The following is a 7,286-nucleotide window of genomic DNA, read 5'->3' on the forward strand; positions in this document are numbered from 1 at the left end:
AGTAACGCCAGGGGGAGCAGACCGTCTACTGATCTCATGCTCCAGTCACAACAATTAACATGGTCATGTGACAGATTCCTTTGGCGAGATGTTCATCGCTCACAGTTATGGCGGTGTCAGGGAGTCGCAAGGATGGAGTACAATCCACATCTTGATATCTGATTTTTCTCGTTGACTCAGGAACGTGTTACCACTTTTCCTTGATTGTTACATACTACTCCGTATTATTCCTGCAACGATGGCGGGCCGAGGCGTGGATATGTCAGCACTACCAAAAGAGGTCAGGGACCAATTGGCGGAGTTGGATTTGGAGCTGTCTGAAGGTAAGGGCTTGGGACAGGGAAAATAGAAAGAGTTGAAGAGTAGTTGTGTCTGGTAAATGCTCTTATGAGTGTGTCCCAGATAAAAACATCAACAAACACCCGTCCCGTGTCAGTGGCGAGAGCTGCACGCACGACTCGCTCGCGCTGCTCTGTTGCCCCGGAGGATGAAAACACTGACTTCCTTTTTTAGAAATTTCATTTAATTAGCTGGTTAGTGCCCCAAGAAAATAGGTGTTGGTCTTTATTATTTTCGCCTGCAATGTCATAGTGTTGTTGAGTAATGACAATATATAGAGATGTCACTTATTGGATGAGGCTTTTGATATGACTACAGTATTAATCGTATGCTACAGTATATCCCGTGACTGGATGTAATACTTACCACCAGAAGTATACCTCTCAACGTTAAAACAATCTTCCAATTTGCTTTGCAGTCAGTGCATTTTTTCTCAAGTCGCTAGTCTATAAACTGCATTCATGTTAATTGCAATATCAAGGAGACCATACAGGTTTTCTTCCTGTCATAGAAATGAGGTCAAAGCTCTCTCCCTCTTCACATGTCTGTTTCTGAAATCATAGTGCTGCTGCAGTGATGCTACACGTTCCATAGAACTACAACAAGATAGACTGCTAAACTCTCTTGTTTATGTGGGAATGCAGCTTTCACCTTGTTTTGACAAATGGCAATGCTGAAAAGGAAATAATATGGTATAATGCAAGTCTCCTACTTAGTTGGTGAATCACAGTATTGCTGGTTCTGTGCTGTGCGGTTCCAACGCGCCTGGGGTTAGATTAGTAATGTTATGTTTCGGCTTTGGAGAGGATGTAGAGTACCAGTCAAAAGTTTAGACACAACTACTAATTCCAGATTTTTTCTTTGTGTACTATTTTCTATATTGTAGAATAATAGTGAGTACATCAAAACTATGAAATAACACACATGGAATCATGTAGTAACCAAAAAAGTGTTAAACAATAATACAAATATCCTGATAAAAATAAATATCCTATGAATCACATTGTCTATGCATGTCCTGTTTGCAATGAACTTGAATCAATATATCAATTATCAACTGGTTTGCCCAGAAACTCATGTTGGCACTCACGGGATGGACACAGCTGTAGGCTAATTGTGCAAGGGATAAGAAGTGATCAGGTATTTGTATGACATTTCCACTGGATCTGAGCATTACATTTTTCCCTTTAATACCAAGTGGTTATCGAAAGGAAGAGAGCTCAAAATATTGTTAAAATACTTTGAGGAACTATTGTCTGTCAATTGATTCTAAAAACAAACTTTGTTTACTTAATTTTAAAAGCTCCACAGCTCATTAGTGGTGGTGAATTAAGACAATCAGAAATACTATGAGACATCCCCAAATGGGCACATTTATAGGCCTACATTTATGCACAGGCCAGGTAGACTAGTCCTACAGTGGGGCAAAAAAGTATTTCGTCAGCCACCAATTGTGCAAGTTCTCCCACTTAAAAAGATGAGAGAGGCCTGTACTTTTAATCATAGGTACACTTCATCTATGACAGACAAAATGAGAAAATAAACCCAGAAAATCACATTGTAGGATTTTTTATGAATTTATTTGCAAATTATGGTGGAAAATAAGTATTTGGTCAATAACAAAAGTTTATCTCAATACTTTGTTACAGTGGGGCAAAAAAGTATTTAGTCAGCCACCAATTGTGCATGTTCTCCCACTTAAAAAGATGAGAGAGGCCTGTACTTTTCATCATAGGTACACTTCATCTATGACTGACAAAATGAGAAAAAAAACCCAGAAAATCACATTGTAGGATTTTTTATGAATTTATTTGCAAATTATGGTGGAAAATAAGTATTTGGTCACCTACAAACAAGCAAGATTTCTGGCTCTCACAGACCTGTAACTTCTTCTTTAAGAGGCTCCTCTGTCCTCCACTCGTTACCTGTATTAATGGCACCTGTTTGAACTTGTTATCAGTATAAAAGACACCTGTCCACAACCTGAAACAGTCACACTCCAAACTCCACTATGGCCAAGACCAAAGAGCTGTCAAAGGACACCAGAAACAAAATTGTAGACCTGCACCAGGCTGGGAAGACTGAATCTGCAATAGGTAAGCAGCTTGGTTTGAAGAAATCAACTGTTGGAGCAATTATTAGGAAATGGAAGACATACAAGACCACTGATATTCTCCCTCAATTTGGGGCTCCACGCAAGATCTCACCCCGTGGGGTCAAAATGATCACAAGTGAGCAAAAACGGTGAGCAAAAATCCCAGAACCACACGGGGGGACCTAGTGAATGACCTGCAGAGAGCTGGGACCAAAGTAACAAAGCCTACCATCAGTAACACACTACGCCGCCAGGGACTGAAATCCTGCAGTGCCAGACATGTCCCCCTGCTTAAGTCAGTACATGTCCAGGCCCGTCTAAAGTTTGCTAGAGAGCATTTGGATGATCCAGAAGAAGATTGGGAGAATATCATATGGTCAGATGAAACCAAAATATAACTTTTTGGTAAAAACTCAACTCGTTGTGTTTGGAGGACAAAGAATGCTGAGTTGCATCCAAAGAACACCAAACCTACTGTGAAGCCTGGGGGTGGAAACATCATGCTTTAGGGCTGTTTTTCTGCAAAGGAACCAGGACGACTGATCCGTGTAAAGGAAAGAATGAATGGGGCCATGTATCGTGAGATTTTGAGTGAAAACCTCCTTCCATCAGCAAGGGCATTGAAGATGAAACGTGGCTGGGTCTTTCAGCATGACAATGATCCCAAACATACCGCCCGGGCAACGAAGGAGTGGCTTCGTAAGAAGCATTTCAAGGTCCTGGAGTGGCCTAGCCAGTCTCCAGATCTCAACCCCATAGAAAATCTTTGGAGACAGCAGCACCGTGCTGGTCTATAATAATAGCTTTCCCTTCACACAGCATGCATTAAATATTTTTCTCCCTCATCAATATATACACAATACCCCATAATGACAAAGCGAAAACAGGTTTTTAGGAATATTAGCAAATGTATAAAAAAACAAGAAGCGAAATACCTTATTTACATAAGTATTCAGAACCTTTGCTATGAGACTCAATTGTTCTCAGGTGAATCCTGTTTCCATTGTACATACTTCAAATGGTTCTACAACTTGATTGGAGTCCACTTGTAGTAAAATTAATTGATTGGACATGATTTGGAAAGGCACACACCTGTCTAAATAAGGTCCCACAGTTGACAGTGCATGTCAGAGCAAAATCCAAGCCATGAGGTCAAAGGAATTGTCCGTAGAGCTTCGAAACACTATTGTGTCGCGGCACAGATCTGAGGAAGGGTACCAAAAAAATTCTGCGGCATCGAAGGTCCCAAAGAACACAGTGGCTTTCATCATTCTTCAATGGAAGAAGTTTGAAACCACCAAGACTTCCTAGAGATGGCCGCCCGGCCCAAACTGAGCAATCGGTGGAGAAGGGTCTTGGTCAGGGAGGTGACCAAGAACTCCCATTCATGGAGATGGGAGAACCTTCCAGATTGAAGCGGGCACATGACATCCCGCTTGAAGATTGCCAAAAGGCACCCAAAGGACTCTCAGACCATGAGAAACAACATTCTCTGGTCTGATGAAACCAAGATTGAACTCTTTGGCCTGAATCTCAAGGGACCCGTCTGGAAGAAACCTGGCACCATCCCTACGGTGAAACATGGTGGTGGCAGCATCATGCTGTGGTGATGTTTTTCAGCGGCATGGACTGGGAGACTAGTCAGGATCGAGAGAAAGATGAACGGAGAAAAGTATAGAGAGATCCTTGATGAAAACCTCCCCCAGAGCGCTCAGACTGGGGTGAAGGTTCTCCTTCCAACAGGACAATGACCCTAAACACACACTCCCTCTTCAACACGATCGAACACCTAAAAATAGCTGAGCAGCAACGCTCTTCATCCAACCTGACAGAGCTTGAGAGGATCTGCAGAGAAGAATGGTAGAAACTCTCTAAATACAGGTGTGCCAAGATTGTAGCGTCATACCCAAGAAGACTGTAATCACAGCCAAAGGTGCTTCAATTAAGTACTGAGTAAAGGGTCTGAATACTTATGGAAATGTTATTTTCCATTTTTTTTTATTTTTATACATTTGCAAAAATGTCTAAACCTATTTTTGCTATGTCATTATGGGGTATTGTGTGTAGATTGATGAGGAAAAAAACGATTGAATCAATTTTAGAATAAGGCTGTAACGTAACAAAATGTGGCAAAGACTAGGGGTCTGAATACTTTCCGAATGCACTGTATACTGTATCCATCGTTTTTTGTCCAATTTGCTAAGGCTCAATAAATTTTGTTTGGGAGTCATTGTTTGGGGACCCTGAAGAAGGCACAGTGATGCCGAAACGTTGGTGTTTTTTTACCCAATAAATTACTGGGAGGTTATATACACTACCGTTCAAAAGTTTGGGGTCACTTAGAAATGTCCTTGTTTTTTTTAAAGAAAAGCAAATTTTGTATCCATTAAACAACATCAAATTGATCAGAAATACAGTGTAGACATTGTTAATGTTGTAAATGACTATTGTAGCTGTAAATGGCTGATTTTGAATGGAATTTCAGAGGTCCATTATCAACAGCCTGTGTTCCAATGGCACGTTGTGTTAGCTAATCCAAGTTTATAACTTTAAAAAACGAATTAATCATTAGAAAACCCTTTTGCATTTATGTTAGCACAGCTGAAAACTGTTGGTCTGATTAGAGAAGCAATACAACTGGCCTTCAGACTAGTTGAGTATCTGGAGCATCAGCATTTGTGAGTTTGATTACAGGCTCAAAATGGCCAGAAACAAACACCTTTTTTCTGAAACTTGTCAGTCTATTCTTGTTCTGAGAAATGAAAGCTATTCCATGCGAGAAATTGCCAAGAAACTGAAGACCTCGTACAACGCTGTGTACTACTCCCTTCACAGAACAGCGGAAACTGGCTCTAACAAGAATAGAAAGAGGAATGGGAGGCCCAGGTGCACAACTGAGCCAGAGGACAAGTACATTAGAGTGTCTAGTTTGAGAAACAGACGCCTCACAAGTCCTCAACTGGCAGCTTTATTAAATAGTACCCACAAAACACCAGTCTCAACGTCAACAGTGACGAGGCGACTCCAGGATACTCTCCGGGGTAACAAACCACAAGCAAATAAAAACAACTTCCTCAATAAGATGTGTGAAATCTGTTTTATCTCGATCAAATCAATTAGATTCAATTGTGTGAATGTCACAGGGCACTTCTGAAAAGGCCTGAGCGATGGAGGAGCCCTAGTTCACTATAACATACGGTGGGTGACCTCACTTTTACATGACAGTGTGGCCTTGATAATAATAGACATAAATTAACAGTTTGGCTAATGAGGTTAAGGAGGGGTGATGCTCTGTTTAGGAGAGAGAGTAGCTATCTATTAATAATGGCATGGCACATTTTATAATGTACTACATACACAGACTGTCACTATTTTTCTGCTGTGTGTGCAAATCAATTGGAAATGTTTGAGAGTGTGTCGTTGTGTGGCATACACTGGTTGATTGAGTGAGTCGCACAATATGAGATTTTTGTTTACAGGTTTTTACCTTTATTAAAATGTATCCCAGATACATGTTTATTAGCATATGTAGTACTTTGATTGATGAGTGTTGAAATAACCTGGAGCTGTTGTGTTCTGCCTCCAGTATGAGGGGTTTACTCCTTCCCTTCAGCCTTGTAGCCCTCAGCTAGTCCACTGACACTCGCACAGGCTCCATTTTGAGCTCCAGCAGCACAACATCCATTAATTGATTCACCACAAAGAGAATGCTGCCTCATTACTCCAACCACACTGAGCCATGATCAGATGCCCGGACCAGAGTGGCCATGTTTGTAGTTCCATCAGGCTGCTGGTGGTTGAAGTATAACTGTAGCTTTAGTGGTTAACTAGAGTCAGTTAAGACTTCAGCAGCACAGTGACTCAATAGAAAGTCAACACCCCCAGTGTGGCCATCACTCATCTCTGTCACAGCAGTGAAGGGAGGACGACACTGTACTGAACATCCAACAGTCTGCCCCACTCATGTCAAAGCTGGTACTGTAAGCACATAGCCTATTCTCTATTATCTATGTTTTGGGGAGTACTTTATCAGTATTATGCACAAAAACACATCTTAATCAATGTTATTGGATTGTCAGTAATACTACATTGTATGGAGTAGTAGCAGTCTTCTTAATGTTTCTCGAGCATATCCTTTACATTTCTCATAATCAGCCCATTGTTGTCACTCTGTGCCAAAGACAGGACTGCCATGGCAACAAATACAGGAAATATGCACCATCAGCATATTTTAGCATCCGTAGGTGTGGTGCATTGTGTGTGTCAGTAGTGGTGGTGCATTGTGTGTGTCAGTAGTGGTGGTGCATTGTGTGTGTCAGTAGTGGTGGTGCATTGTGTGTGTCAGTAGTGGTGGTGCATTGTGTGTGTCAGTAGTGGTGGTGCATTGTGTGTGTCAGTAGATGTGGTGCATTGTGTGTGTCAGTAGGTGTGGTGCATTGTGTGTGTCAGTAGGTGTGGTGCATTGTGTGTGTCAGTAGGTGTGGTGCATTGTGTGTGTCAGTAGGTGTGGTGCATTGTATGTGTCAGTAGTGGTGGTGCATTGTGTGTGTCAGTAGTGGTGGTGCATTGTGTGTGTCAGTAGGTGTGGTGCATTGTGTGTGTCAGTAGTGGTGGTGCATTGTGTGTGTCAGTAGTGGTGGTGCATTGTGTGTGTCAGTAGTGGTGGTGCATTGTGTGTGTCAGTAGTGGTGGTGCATTGTGTGTGTCAGTAGTGGTGGTGCATTGTGTGTGTCAGTAGTGGTGGTGCATTGTGTGTGTTAAGTTCTCCTACACCCAGTTCTAACCCCGGTGACTGTGGACACAATGGGAGCCATTGAGAGGATCAAAGCCATGGTGGCTGGGAGCTCGGCTG

General features: G+C 41.9%; 1 pseudogene; it reads left to right on the plus strand.

Moving 5' to 3' along the window:
* The first annotated feature begins 84 nt into the window (after positions 1 to 84).
* LOC115140259 (disco-interacting protein 2 homolog B-A-like) overlaps positions 85 to 7,286 on the plus strand; it is a 79,983-nt pseudogene continuing 72,781 nt past the window's right edge.

Source organism: Oncorhynchus nerka, linkage group LG2, assembly GCF_034236695.1.
Source record: "Oncorhynchus nerka isolate Pitt River linkage group LG2, Oner_Uvic_2.0, whole genome shotgun sequence".
In the NCBI taxonomy this organism is placed as follows: domain Eukaryota; kingdom Metazoa; phylum Chordata; class Actinopteri; order Salmoniformes; family Salmonidae; genus Oncorhynchus; species Oncorhynchus nerka.